The 15,524-nt window shown below is 40.3% G+C and overlaps 1 pseudogene; it reads right to left on the reverse strand.

Annotated features, from left to right (window-relative positions):
- Nucleotides 1–4,265: 4,265 nt before the first annotated feature.
- LOC149022372 (CBL-interacting serine/threonine-protein kinase 14 pseudogene) lies at nucleotides 4,266–5,995 on the reverse strand (annotated as a pseudogene).
- Nucleotides 5,996–15,524: the final 9,529 nt, after the last annotated feature.

Below are 15,524 nucleotides of genomic sequence, written 5' to 3' on the forward strand. Positions count from 1 at the left end.
TGGTAGCAATGGGGATTCATGGGCGCTCAAGACCGGTAACAACTCGTGAGAGGACAGGAATCACATTGTGGGGGCCATTTGTTGGTAGGGTTGCATATGGATAGACTAGAGCTCACGAGCGCTTAAGACCGGTAACCAACCCGTGAGGGGATGTGAGAGTTTCCCATTTACCATATGTGGATAACCAATAGGGTTGATGAGTTCGTAGTTAGGGACTATGAGGACTCTAGTGTGAAGGATACCGGAAAGGATTGTTAGGGGCGAGGAATGGACGTATCTGGATCTGACTTGATGTAATAAAGTAGGAGACTTGCATTTGGCTAGGCTTTGATCCTGACATGTGCCGTACTTAGACCACTGGTGATGTGAGAGAGAGGTGACTTAACCCCAGCCATGGAATGTCCCGAGGGATGCCGGACCCATTACCAACTGATGATGAGTGATTGAGACCTTCCCAAAGAAGTACGGTGCTATGACTTAAAGCATGTCTGCCAATAGAGACCAGCATACATAGAGTTAGAATCATAATGCATCATATGTTTCATATCATATAGCATCTTACTCTGCTTTGAAGTCTTGCTATTTATGTTATTATGGATTAACTGCCTTACTGGGTTTCTTTGAAACTCACTCCTTTTTGTACAATATCTTTTGTTAGATTACTTTACAGGTATTGATGACTATGAAGGTCAATATGAGGAAGCACAAACTGAAGAAGCGTACTTCACGCAAGGTGTTGGCAACTATGAAGATTACGTTGAGGATTCCTCAAGTGGTCTTACTTTGTACCAAGATTAGCCCTACTGTGGAGTGGGAGCGTCTGAGCGTGATTGATGAAGTCTATGTTTATGAAGACATTCTTTATAAAGTAGAATAAACTCTAGCTTAGTTTGATTATATCTTTCTTTTCTTGTCTTTAGAACCAGTTGTAATCTTCTTTTGACTTGCGATCTACTTTTCCGCTGTCGGTAGAGTGAGATTTCCGCCTCACTTTATTTATGATTTAGACATTTGATTGTCTTTCATACTCTGATGATATATGATTTATTGTTTCTTGATTTGGATCTTTTGTTCATACTTTGTACATTGATTATTTATGTTCATGATTATGTTATTGTCTATATGGGAGGTTGATTACCTCGATACTTGATCTTCGGGGCTGTGGATCACAAACTCGGGTATGCCAGGTAGGGTACCGGCTGGGTGGATGTGACACATTGCTAGTTAGTGCCATTTCAAGGTTTTAGCCAAAATGGCATTTTCGTATTTTTTCGGAAAATTTCAAATTTGGGGAAAATTCAGTTTGAAGATACTAGCATGTGTAGAATACTTGGAATTGCATGATCATAAAGTTTATTTGAGGAAAATCGATCGAAAACTTGGTGAAAAGTTGAAAATTCAGCAAGAAGAAATTTGGGGATTTTTGCAAACTATGGCAAAATTGAATATTTGAAAAGTTTGAATTGGTCAAATCAAACTACATGGACATATCTACAATATCTTTACGAGCATGTAGCATTTGATTTCGTGCGAAAACTCCAAGCGGTTTGTGAGAAATCGAAATTTTTCTAAAGTTAACGATTTCTGTACGAAAGCGATGTGAAAGTGCAAGAATGTGTTAGAACTTGTTGTCTATGCATGACATTGTGTTCAAAACCTAGGGAATATATTTCTAAGTATTCCTAAACATGATTTCTTACAATGGATACAAGTAAGACATGATTTATATAGAAATGCAAGAATAAGAGATTGTATTTGAAAGAAGAGATGATGGATTTACCTTGTATGAGATGAATGTGTGATGTGGTGTAGTTATTGAAGCGCTAAATCACTCTTAGAACACTTAAAAGAACCTTAGAAGTCTTTCCCCAGAGCTCCCTCACGTTTTTGAAGTGTTTAGAATGAAGTTGAAATGGGGAAATGAGGCCTAAAATACGAATTTTCGTATTCTGTGAGCATTGGTCAACTGGGCCAGTCGACCAATCAATCGACCAATGGACACAGTGACCTCATTTTCTGTTGAATTTTTGGAAAAAATGATTTTTTTTCCTATGGATTATTGTTTGATGACTAAATGGATGTATTTAAGCATGATTTAAATTTTCAAATCATTTGGACTTGTGGATTTATGTGAAATTTTGAATTTCGGTGTTTTTGATGTTTTTGGTTTTTGCAGAATGGTTACTCTGAGAAGTGGACGTGGTGGATCCAGTAACAATGGTCATGGTGAGATACCCAATGGTAGTTTTGAGCAGCAGACCAATACTGGCGAACAAGGTACTCAGAACATACCCAATGCCCCGGACGTTGGTAGTTTCCGTGATATTGCCAACATTATGGGCAATATGATGTAGCAGCAAGCAGCCCAGTTTAATCAGATGCTGGCGGGTTTCATGACTCTGCATAATGAGACTCGTGTTGGTGCTAACGGAATTCCTCATGCCGTAATCACGAATGTGGGAAGATTAGTCGGAAATTCTCATACACGTCTGATGGAGAGTTCCTGAAACTGCAAGTGCCCACCTTCACTGGAGTGTCTAAAGACCCCTTGTTTCCTAACAAGTGGCTTCGTGAATTGGAGAAGGATTTTTGACATCTACAATGTTCTGAAGCCCAAAAGATTCTGTTTGCTGAACAGAAGTTGCAACATGGTGAAGAGAGTTAGAGGCAATGTACATGGTTTGTCAAAACAAATTAAGAGGCTCATGGCAAGAGAGTTAGAGGCGATGTACATGGTTTGTCAATGCATCATCATCAATGACATAAGAAGTTGGTTTCATGGAATTAAGAAGGGAGTCAATGGCACAGTTTAGAACGGTTTCGATTTGAACTTAATTATTTCAAGCGGAAAGACAACAAGCCCAAAAAATAGGACAATGCCTTTGAAATGTTGTATTATATAATATAAGCTACCTTCTTCCGAAAAAACATGAAGAGATATTGGCATTGGGCGTCCGTGCTTCGGGGAGGGGGATCTTTATTCACGCCTGTACTGACACCCTATAGTTAGTCCCAGTTGATCACTGGATTTTTTAACATCTGGATCATTCTAATCCAATGGTCAAAATCATTTGGTTTGAAAAGAAAAAAGCAAAGAGGACAAAACGGACACATATCGTTGCTTTCTGAGTTCATCGTTTGCAGCCTCAATTTTCTTTATCGATTACTTTGCCAAAGGCAAAGAAGAAGCCTACCTCTGCTGCTGCAAAGGAGAAGAAAGTAGAGAAGAAGAAGCTTCCCAAGGAAGCCACAAGAAGAAAAAGAGATCGAAGAAGAGCATTGAGATCTATGGATCAACATTTTCTGCAAAGAGGACAAAACTCTGCAAATCTTCTTTCCGTTTCTACACTTGTTCTTCAGAACACAAAACACTTCCCTGCATTCTTTTTCTACTTGGGCGATGAAATTAATAGACTCCAACATAGATTTTGTAAGATCTCTCCAACCAACTCCCTTTTCATCATGAAATCAGACATTAATTCTTCTTCAATATTACCAGCCAAGAACACATCTTTCAGTTCCACATAAAAATCTAAAAATTCGAATTGTCCAATGTAAACTTGTTTTACAACCTTCAATCGAAACAAAACTTGTTCCACCCAAAATGAAATCTGAATTTTTAGACTAAGTTGATTAGTTGAAAGGAAGAAAGACAAAGGGAAAAAGTCTTCCTAGATCTCGCAAGGCTTAGCTAAGTTGATTAGCAGAACTTGCTGCAGCTGATCTAACTGGAAATGGCTGGCATCTTTATCATCTTAAAACATCTAAAAATCCCATGGATTAGAGATTCCTTTGATGAGAAAACATCTAGCTCTGGCTCTGTGAATTTCACATTGTTAATGGTCAAAATCTTGTAAAATCAAAACTCTTGGTAATGTCAAGATCTTGACTGGAAATCCTTGTCCTCAAGTGAAAAATATTTGAATGGATCTTAATATTTTCCAAATCCTTTCTACAGAAGGAAGTACCTGAAGTGCTGCAAATCGATGGGGTTAGGAAATGGAACCATCAGGAAGACGATTCATTTTTTTTCTCTCAAACAAAATGATTTTGACCATTGGATTAGGGCCATCTAGGTGTCAAGAATCCAACGTTCAATTGGAGCTAACAGGAGGACGTCAGAACCGGAGCGGACAAAATTACAAGGACTCCCGGTGGCGTTGGTCGTCCGTGCTTCGGGGAGGGGGGGGGCAAAAATCGACCATATTGAATGTAAAAATTTGTTTATACCAAAAAACGAAATGTAAAAATTTGTTAGAGCTCCTTTTAATATTCTTTGTAAAAAAAATTACGAGGACTCCCTAATATCTTGTCCAATAGATATTTGTCAGCTGTCAGTCTGTAACAGCCAAAGTAGCACAAAAAACTGGGTAAAAATAATTGCAAGAAATACCCAACTCTTGTACTTGTCTTTCTTTCTTCTACTATTTTGGGTTTGCCAATATGGCAAATTAAATTTCCGAAGGGACGGAAAAAAATAATATAATACATACATACATATAAAATAGCGTAAAGAAGCTATAGTCTCGCCACGAATCCGATGGGTATAAGGGACCATCCACCAGAGAACTCTTATGCAGCTGCAGACTCACCGGAAACCGGATTTCCCGGTCTATGAATCAGGTTGCTCAGCTGCGGCTGAATCTTTGTAGTCCACATCTCTTCGCAGGACCTTGCATCATCACCCCCGTATTTCCTCACCTCAACCACCACAAGATTCTTCGTCAACCGGTGAACCTCCATTCTGATACTGAAATTACTCTTTTGCCCTTGCATCTCTATCCGCCACCCCTTCTTCCATCCCACCGTTATATCTTCTCGCTTTCCGATATCCTCCAGCTTCTCAATTATCCTCTCCGGCGAGTGATCCGATACGAATCTCTCCCCATTATCCGGTTTATTAGAACCGTTAAATAGACCCGATAAATCAAAACCAGACGAGAAAGAGATGAGATGAAAAGCGTTCAAGAAATTGAAACCCTGTTTTTCTTCCTTTTCAGCTTTCATGGAGAGAAAATCGTCTTCTTCGTCGTGAAATTCTAGCTCCTTATACCCTCCGTTTGTGAACCAGTTATCATGGAGAATCTCGTTAACCGTAATTCGGGTTTCAGGGTTTGTATCAAGGAGGCGTGACAGTAATTGCCGAAGCTCCGGCGAGAACCATTTCGGAGACTTAAACTCACCTCTATAGATTTTCTTGTACATCTTCATCAGATTTGTATCATTGAAAGGAAGATAACCAGCGTTCAAGACATATAAAATGATGCCACATGACCAAATATCCACCTTACCACCATCGTAACCTTTCTTAGCGAGGAGCTCCGGTGCCACGTAAGCAGGAGTTCCGCAAAGAGTATGTAACATACCATCGTTTCCGACCTGTTCCTTTAAAGCGCTGAGTCCGAAATCCGCTACTTTCAGCTCACCGAATTCATCGATGAGAACGTTCTCTGGTTTCAGATCTCTGTGGAAGACACCATGAGAATGACAGTAACCAACGGCCGAGATCAATTGTTGGAAATACTGACGGCTGAGATCTTCGCTCAAGCGTCCTCTAGCAACTTTACCGAAGAGTTCTCCCCCTTTGATGAATTCCAAAACGAAATAGATTTTCGTTTTGGTGGCAAGAACCTCGAACAGCTTCACTATGTGCGTATGGCGCAACCGGTGCATGATAGAAATCTCTCTTTTGATGTTAGAGACGAGACCACCTTTATCGATCTTCTGCTTTGAAATGGCTTTAATGGCGACGCTTTGACCTGTTAGAATGTTTCTGGCATGGTAGACTTTAGCGAAAGCTCCACAGCCGAGCAATCTTCCGATCTCATATTTGCCAAATAAAACATTCTCCGGCGATAATTCATCGATCTCCGGCTCTGTATCACCGGTAATCCGTACGATTTCCGGCATTGTGAACCAGAGATCGATTTTCTATTATGCTTTTGATTTGGTTTGATCACTCGAAGTGATGAACACCTATTGATTCTTAGCTTAACCTCTGTTTTTTTGTTTGTGGAAACCCGTGCTTTCAGCGTATTTAAAGGGTTACGGTTGGAGCAGAGAAGCAAAATTTTAAAAACAAAAAAAAAAAAAACACCTTTTTTCTAATTTTGCTATTATTTTATTTAAAATATATTTGAAATATTGTGAATAATCATGGGCATACAAGTTTTGTTTTTCGCTAATATGAGTAATTGATGGAAGCCAAATGCAACTTTTCCACGTGTGTCATGTATCTTTTCTTTGTCCTCGTATACAAGGAACAAAGACTTTAGACAAAGAAAATACTTGAGGTTTTTTTTTTTTATTATCAAGTTCTTTGAATTGTATGATATATACAAGCAATAAATCTAAAAACCCACAGTGTATGGAATATTAGCAATATATTTATCCTTTGAATAGAATTTTTTCCCCTGGGTAGTAACTACTCCTAACACTAAGAAATCTAATACTATATTAATCCCATGCAAGTAGGTGATAACAATTCTCATACCATGCACAAAATTCTAAGTTTGAATATTGCCTTATTGTCATATATAATCATGATTGAATTGTTAATATCATATTAATTTCCATGCAAGTACTAATAATTATTCCTATACCATGCTCTAAAGCCAAATTTGAATATTACTTTATTACATAAACAATCATGAGAGAATTGTTAGTACATATTAAAAGTAGGTGATAAGTATTTCCATACCATGCATTAAAGCCAGAATTTGAATATTGATATGAAGAAAATTGCACCGAACCCATTGAATTGGGTTCACACCCTTCGTTTTGGTTGGACCACGATCGGAACCTACGTTAACCTAATTTTAAATGATCGCGAGGTCGCCACACCTGTGTTACCAGTCACGAACGATCCCCTGAATCTTGCGGTTGGCAAAACTAACTTGTAGGAAGCAACTACCGTCAAGGCGGGAGTGGAATCGTGCGGAGATCGGTAACACCCATCACCCCCGAATATCTTGGGCAAAACCCTACGATTGGATGGTCTTCTAAAGAGATTGAGAATTCACTCAATGGTCGAGAATTGGAGGTAAAATCTATATAAACAGACGCTCTATTCACCCTAAAGGTATCTAAATCATTTCCCTTATATTTTCATTCTAGTTTATGTTCTGCAATTAGCCAAAGCCTTTTGTGATCAGTCCAGCGACTGACTTAAGCTTCGGAAGTGGCCTCCTGACCCTAGCGGTCGGGCCATGTCTAACCCTATTTTGTAGATTATCTTACAAGTTTGGAGGCTTAACAATTTCTGGACACATCATTTGGTGCCGTCTGTGGGAAACGCTTCAAGAAGTCATGGTAACTAGATCGGCAATGGCTGTGGCGGCTTAATGAATAGCAAACATCCAGCCCCTGGAGGGAATAATCAGTTGAATACTCTTGAAGGAAGCCAACCCCCAGAAGTTCGTGGAGATGGAGGAGTTGATGGTAATGAACATGAAAACCATCCGAATCCTCTTCAGTAGCAAATGGATCAAATGCAGGTCCAATTCCTAGAGATGCAGGAGATGCTCCGCACATTGGTCAGGGAGGTAGTGCTCCCTAGGCTCCTGATCAAGTGGAGGCCAGAAGGCGTGCGGGAGAAGAGGATGAGCAGATACCTCTTATTTGAGCGCTTTCCATTGAAAGGGATAGACAACCGGCCGTAGGCCAAAATTTTGGCCAGAATGCTAAGCAAGATGCTCAGAGGCGAGCCCAAGAGTTGAGAACTAGGGAATTATCCAGGAGGGATGACCGGTACGACAAGCCGTAGGGTAGCCGAACCGGAACAACAAGATTGCCGAGGGGGGTTCGCACGCATTCCCCAACCTCCAGACATTCGGATCGAGGAACCATTCAGCTAGACAGTGGATGACCGTTGCATATTGATCGAGAACTAGCTAATATCAATCAAAGATTGGAACAACTTTCCCGAGGGCGAAGAACCGGTGACATCTATTTGGTTATCAGAAAAACTCCGTTCGTGGAGGCTATTTCCGGGTTCGAGTGTCCACATAATTTTCGACTCCCCACTTTTATGTCGTACGACGGATCGGGAGATCCCATTGCTCATATTAGTTACTACCAACAAACTATGATGGTGGCGAAAAATTCTGATGAAATTCTCTATCGAGTATTTGGTTCCTGCCTGACTGGGGCAGCCCAAAAGTGGTTCTCGAACCTCCCTTCTGGAAGAATCGTCGATTTTGAGGAATTGGCTAGAAAATTTATAGGTCGATTCCAAAGCGGTATTCAAATAAAAAAGACGGAGGAAACCCTATTCACGATCAAGCAAGGGAAGATTGAATCGATTCGGGAATATCTGAAGAGATTCAATAAAGTCACCATGGAGATTGAAAACTTGGACAAACAGGTGGCCAAAACTACTTTGTTTACTGGACTTACAGATAGAAAGTTACTGGAATTACTGCTTCAAGACATGCCTAACACCTATTCAGAATTGGTGCAACGGTGCCAAAAACAAGCAAAAGTGATAGAAATACTTAACGCATGTCAAGGAGAACAAAAAACGCTCAGCAAAGAGCAGAAAGCCCCCGAACGAAGCCAAAAACTGAAGCAGCCTGTCTTCAATTGGGTCAGAAAGCCACGATTGACTTGGAGATGGCACTCTCCTGATCAAGATGAATACACACCCTTGAACACTCCACGATCGAAAATCTTGATGCAAATCAAGAATCAAGATATTTTGAAATGGCCATAAAAAATAATAACAAAGAAGGGAGAAAAGAACATGGAGAAATATTGCCGTTTTCACAAGGATTACGGGCATTACACAAATGAATGTAGACATCTGAAGGCTGGTATTGAGAGATTAATAAATTAGGGTCACTTGGCTAGCTTTGTCAAGGGTCGAGAAAATGAACAGAGAAGTAAAGAGCGTCGAGCGGAAGTTCCAAGGTTGAAAAAGGGCAGATAGGTAGCAAAACCTAGTCGATCCCCAATTCTTACGATATTTGGGGGAATTAAACCCGAGTCATTAAGAAAGGTGAAGGCAAGATCTAAGTTTGTGGGTTCGGGAGAATCCCAGAAGCTTAAGGAATTGGAAGAAAATCCCATCACATTCAGTGAGGAGGTCGAGTGAGATGTATGCACGCCTCACGATGATGCCATAGTAATAAAAGTGGAGATTGGACGGCGAGAAGTACATAGGGTCCTAGTAGACACAAGATCCTCGGACAACCTTCTGTCTTACGAAGCTTACCAAAAGCTAAAAATCGTAGAAGATTTATTAAAGCCATCATCAACACATCTTTATGGTTTTGCTGGGTCATCAGCCGTGGCCGAAGGATCGATCCAACTAGATCTTTCGGTGGGAAATTTCCCGAAGGAAGCAACTATTTGGGTAAATTTCCTAGTCGTTCGGGACCTTCACGCTTATAATGTTGTTCTTGGTAGACCTTCCTTGACAAAGCTGGGCGCAATAGTCTCTCCAAGACATATGAAGATGAAGTTCCCTACCGGAAAGGAAATAGGTCAGGTGGCTTCGGATCAAAGACTCTCTCGACAATGTTATGTGGCCTATCTCATGGATAAAATTGGACCTAAAAGGCCACGGCCTTACCAATTGAGGTAAAGGACGATCGGGATGAGGAGATCATGTAAAGACCCGAACTTGTTGAGAAGCTAGAGCGAGTTCTGTCACGTCCAAAGAATGAAGAAAAAGTAACTCATATTGGGTCTAAGCAGCTGGAAGATTTCAAGGAGGAATTAAAAGCTTTCCTTCGGGAAAACGTAGATGTGTTTGCTTGGTCAGCCGATGATATGCCAAGTATTGATCAAGCGGTAGCCAAACCCAAACTCTGGATCAACCCGAACGTCAAAGCAGTGATTCAGAGAAGACGAAACTTCTCAATTGAAAAACACGAGGCAATCAGAGGAGAGGTCGAGAAACTAAAAAGCTCAGGATATATCGAAGCAATTGAGTGCCCGGTATGGTTGGCTAGTGTCGTCATGGTGAAGAAGTCAAATGGGAAGTGGAGAATGTGCACATATTACATAGATCTCAACAAGGCATGCCTGAAGGACTATTACCCGCTTCCCCGAATAGATCTTCTGATTGATGCAAGCTGCAGGTTATGAAACGTTAAGTTTCATGGATGCCTACTTAGGATATAATCAAATCCTGATGAATAAGGAAGATGAGAAATTCACGGCCTTCATGAATGATCAGGAAAATTATTCTTACAAAGTCATGCCATTTGGATTGAAGAATGCGAGGGCTACCTACGAAAGGGTAGTAAATAAGATCTTTAGTGATCTGATCGGGAAAAACATGGAAGTATATGTAGATGATATGTTAGTAAAAAGTCTCCAGCAGACATGGCACATTGCGGATCTCAGAGAAGTATTTTCTATTTTAAGAAAATACCAGATGAAGCTGAACCCATAGAAGTGCGCTTTCGGAGTGTCTTCGGGAAAGTTCCTAGGGTTTATGGTCTCTCAAAGAGGAATCGAGGCCAACCCTATTAAGATACAAGCCTTGATCAACATGGAGCCTTTAAAGACTGTTCGAGATGTACAATGCCTAACGGGACGCATAGCCACGTTGACTAGATTCATTTCTCAATCAGGAGAAAAATGTTTGCCTTTCTTCAAAGCCTTAAAGGACTTAAGAGGAAGTAAGGAGGCTCGATGGATGGACGAATGTCAGAAGGCATTCGAGGAACTAAAAACCAGGCTTGGATAGCCACCTTTGCTCTCCAAACCTAAGAAAGGAGAGACTTTACAATTATATCTAGCTACTTCACAATCCGCCGCAAGTGCGGTTCTTATTCGGGAAAAAGAAAAGCAGCAACGGCCTATATATTACATCAGTCATGTACTTTTGGATGCAGAAACAAGGTATTCAGTGATCGAAAAATAGGCCCTGACACTTCTGATGGCAGCCAGAAAGCTAAGACCATACTCCAAGCGCATCTGATCGAGGTATTAACCAATTTTTCTCTCAAAAAGGTTTTATTTAAACCTGATTTATCTGGACAAATGGTGGCATGGTCAGTAGAGTTGGGGGAATATCAAATAGACTTCAAACCCCAGACCACTATAAAAGCGCAGGCCTTGGCAGATTTCATGGTCGAATCAACAACCCCAATCGAGGAAGAAAACAAATTTACTCTTCCAAGTATGTGACATATATATGTTGATGGCTCTAGCAACAAATACGGATCGGGAGTGGCATCTTATTAAAGAGTCCAGGGGGATTTCTTATTCGATATGCTCTAAGGTTCGGATTCGAGGCAAGCAACAACGAAGTAGAGTACGAAGTTTTCATTACAGGACTTCGACTCACAAAAGCATTAGCAATAACAGAAATGACTATTTATAATGATTCACATCTCATTGTCAACCAAGAGGAAGGAGAGTACTGGATAAAAGATCCTCGGTTATAGAGGTATTAGGAGCTAATTCAAACTCTTTGAAATGAGTTCCGGGATGTTAAGGTATGTCAAATACCCAGAAAGGAAAACACAGTAGTAGACGAACTCTCAAGGTTGGCTAATGCTAAAGAAAAGACTCTAGGACCATTGGTCTACATCGAGGAATTGAGTTTCCCGAGTGCTCAGGCGAACGAGGTATCCTACATAGAGAGTAAAAGATGTTGGATGGATCCGATTATAGAATACATTAGAGATAACCAGCTTCCCGAAGATTCAAAAGAAGCTCGATCTCTAAGAATTCGGGCGGCCAGATATACCATTCAGAATGGGAGGTTCTACCGAAGGTCCTTCGATGGACCATTACTTAGGTGTATCAGACCGGAAGGAGCCAAAAGTGCCCTGGCAGAGGTACACGAAGGAATTTGCAGAGCACATGTGGGAGGTTGAGCATTAGCGCATAAGATGTCACACCCCACCCAACCGGATCCGGCCATACCCGAATACCCATGGGGGTGATACACTGCAGGACCTAGGTTCAGTGACAATTCCATACAACACAAGATATAGCATAATTAAAAAGACAAGAATAAATCAAGTTCTAATAATAAGTTATTAAATCTGGATTATCGAAAGGTTACAATCATCCATTATCTAAAGTTAATCAAAATGGACATCAGAGTTTGAAGGAAGCATAGATTGTCATAGCGGAATTTAAACTAAACTGATTCCCTAATGGAATCCAACCTCATAAGAACAGTCTTTGCACAGGCATGAAGCTCTATGCAAGTCTACATCTTCTTCAGTCACTCCTTCAAGAAAGCCTGTCAGCGACGAATCCTCCACTTGGAAGGAGTCCTTATAACCTAAAAATATTTTAATAGAAACAGACATATAAAAAGGAATGAGTTCAATAGAACTCAGTGAGGTCAACTCAACATCTTATCATACATTCGTCCACAAGATTCCACATCATATCATGCATTCGTACACAAGATTCCACATCCTATCATGCATTTGTACACAAGATCCCACACCACACATATAGCATGAGTATCAATAATGTAATTAATGATAGTGATATGATGTATGAATGATTATGATATTATGCTCCTAACTCTATCATGAGGTCTCTATGGTAGACACGCATTAAGTTTGTACACCAATCTCCTTTGGGTAGTCTCAGTCACTCTCCCTCAACAAGAGACGTCTATTGGGTTCTCCACGGTTGTTGGGTAAAATCCTGTCAAGCCATGGTTGGGGTATAGGTCACCACTCTCTCACATCATCGTTTGGTATGAGATTGGCGTGTCAAGGATAATCCTAGCCCAGTGCAAAGTCATACGGTCTCGTACAACATATGGTCTGGACATCTCCCCTCATGCCTAGTGCCCTTTTGGTTCAATACCTTTCCACCTATGAATGGAATCCTCAATGGGAGGCATCTATTGGATCCCATTCCTTAACCCAGTGGTCATCCACATATAATGGACAGGATGCTCTCCATGTCCTCTCACGGATCATTTCACCGGTCTTGAGCGCCTAGGAGCCCTTATCTATTATATGCAACCCTACCTCTCTATGATGATAGTGGGCCTGCTTGACGCTCAGGACCCAGCCACTAACATCACGGGTTAACCGGCTTCAATACCCCTGCCGAAAGGGTAGTAGTACTCATGAGGTTACCTAGCCAAACACTTCTAGACACTTAGCATTCATGTACTTAAGTCTAGATGCATACTCATGTAAGTTCACTAGGGTAATGGGCGAACCCACAACCCTAGTTTGAAACATAAAATAAAAAGAGTAATTTAATTCAACATCATCCATATATCTTCATATCAATAATTTAGAATTTGAAAATAAAAGAAAACACTCAATCCATTCAATCTCATCCATCTCATACATTCTCATATTGTTTTCAAAGAATATTGAAAATAAAAGCAAAGATACTTGCTTACCTTTCATTCGTGCAAAGTCCACACATAATCACAAGATAATAAATATTAAAGCAAGGCAATATATCAATAATGAAATTTAATTACATAATTAAACATGCAAGATAAGGTTGAGTATATTCCTCACCTTTTTAGTTAGCATAAGCTCTCCAAAGTTCCACAAAGTCACACTTACGAGTGGGTGATTATAATCAAAATAAACCTAATCATGTAAGAGGATCATTATACATAAATTAGAAGTCAATTGGGTTTTAATAAAGTTCCCAAAATCACCTAACAAAAGCCTAATCTGCCAACTAGTTTTGAACCCACCTTTCTCAACCTCGTTTCGGCGAAAATCAAATTTCACCATTGAATCGAAACGAAACGAAACTTTGGGAATGCCTATTTGGAAGCAAAAGGGTTCTAATGGTACCTTCAATTTGATCTAATTCCATTTCAATAAAAAAGCCCCAAATTTTGGCTCTCGCGAGTGCTCTCGACTGGATCTGAGAGCCAAAATGCAAAATCGTTTGCAATGACTCGCACAAATCACTTACAAACCAAAGGGAAACATAAATGAAACTATTTGCAAGCATTCAAAACACCTATCATGTTACAACTACTCAAATCCAACATTTATTGCGAAGAGCTACTCCTAAAACAAAGCCCAAAAGAGAGGGTTTGATGATTCTTACCTTTCCTAACGTTTCCCCAATGATCCAGGTGCCGGCACGCGTGTGAACGGTTAGGAACCTTCCTCTCCCTTGGTTTCACCTCCTCCTTGAGCCTCAACCTCGTACTAGCAACATAAAATGCGAGTATGAGTGAAAGAGAGCTTCAAAATAGGGTTTTAAAGGGTAAAACCTGATTCTGCCTCGAACTGGGCTGGGGGCGGTCGACCGGCCCTGGTTGAGGGGCCAAATGAAGTCAAAATTGGGATATCTTTGGCTTGTTAGAAAGGTCTTTCGACACTCTTCGTTTTGATACCTTATTCGTGTCAATCAGATTATCCATCACCGATTTATGGCCGTTCCAAGATCACCCTTTGTAAAACCTAGCCCTAACCTTGACCCGGAAACCTTGTTATTTGTAGGTCCAGTGACCCGAAGTAAAGTAAGAAGTCAGCTTTGGGCCATCCCAGTGGAGGACTTGGTGTCTGGCTTTGAATCCATGAGAGTTGATGATGAAGTTCTATTTATGGAAACTGAATCTTGATGAAGATCGGATTAGTTGATGAACTTGGAGTGCTCTCTATCATGGTTTGAAGGCATTTCTACCTATTAGGTAAGTCACTTGATATGTGTGCAAAACCCCTTTAGGATTGGATTTGATTTGGGTCTTCAATTCCCTGTTTTGGAATTGCTGTCTGCATTGGTCGACTGATTGGTCGACTGGACCAGTCGACCAATCCACTCTACCAATGGGTGCTGTCTTTGGCAATTAGGTCTTGTTTGCTCTATTTAAGTCCAATCTCGAGTCTACTTCGTATTTGCTGCCTCCAAACTCTTTGGAACGAACCAAAGACCTCTGCAAGTCATCTCCCTTGCATCCTTGGTGATTTTCTTGACGGATCTTCGTCAAAACTCTTCCTTTTGCATCAAAGGTATGTCTACACTCTCTTCTTCTCCTCCATCTCTGTTTTTCTTTCCTTTTTGAGTTGAGACAGTAGAGGAGATGCTGCATTCTCTGTTGCAAACATCTCTGGACTTGTCTCTCATGATCTTCCTAAGGATTAATGGCTAATGGAATGATCTTAACCATGATCATTGCAAGATTTTGAAGGAATCATGATCAAACCATGATCTAGTCTGTGTTTATCTTTTGATTTGAATTCTGATCTCCTTGGATCTACTATATTGATCATGTTAGTAGTCAATTGCTGTGTTTTCTTTTCATGATCCATGATCTATCAATCTCTAGTTGTTTCTCTTCTACCATACCATGTTTTCTTCATGAATCATGATAATTACATATATGGTAGGTTTTGTTTCCTTATTTAGATTTATGCTCTTAGGTCTATTTTCTTGAAGATCTAAGTATGCTTTTCATGATACCTTTACCTGAATCAATGATTCATTCTCCTATTGTTCTTGCCTTTGATTTCTATCTTGAATTCTTCAAGAACCATGATTGATCTAATTATGGTAACTTTTTGTTTCCTAATTTGGATCTTGATGACTTGATTTGATTAGTGTTT

Source organism: Hakea prostrata, chromosome 3, assembly GCF_041222555.1.
Source record: "Hakea prostrata isolate BN-2017 chromosome 3, UWA_Hpros_2, whole genome shotgun sequence".
NCBI lineage: Eukaryota > Viridiplantae > Streptophyta > Magnoliopsida > Proteales > Proteaceae > Hakea > Hakea prostrata.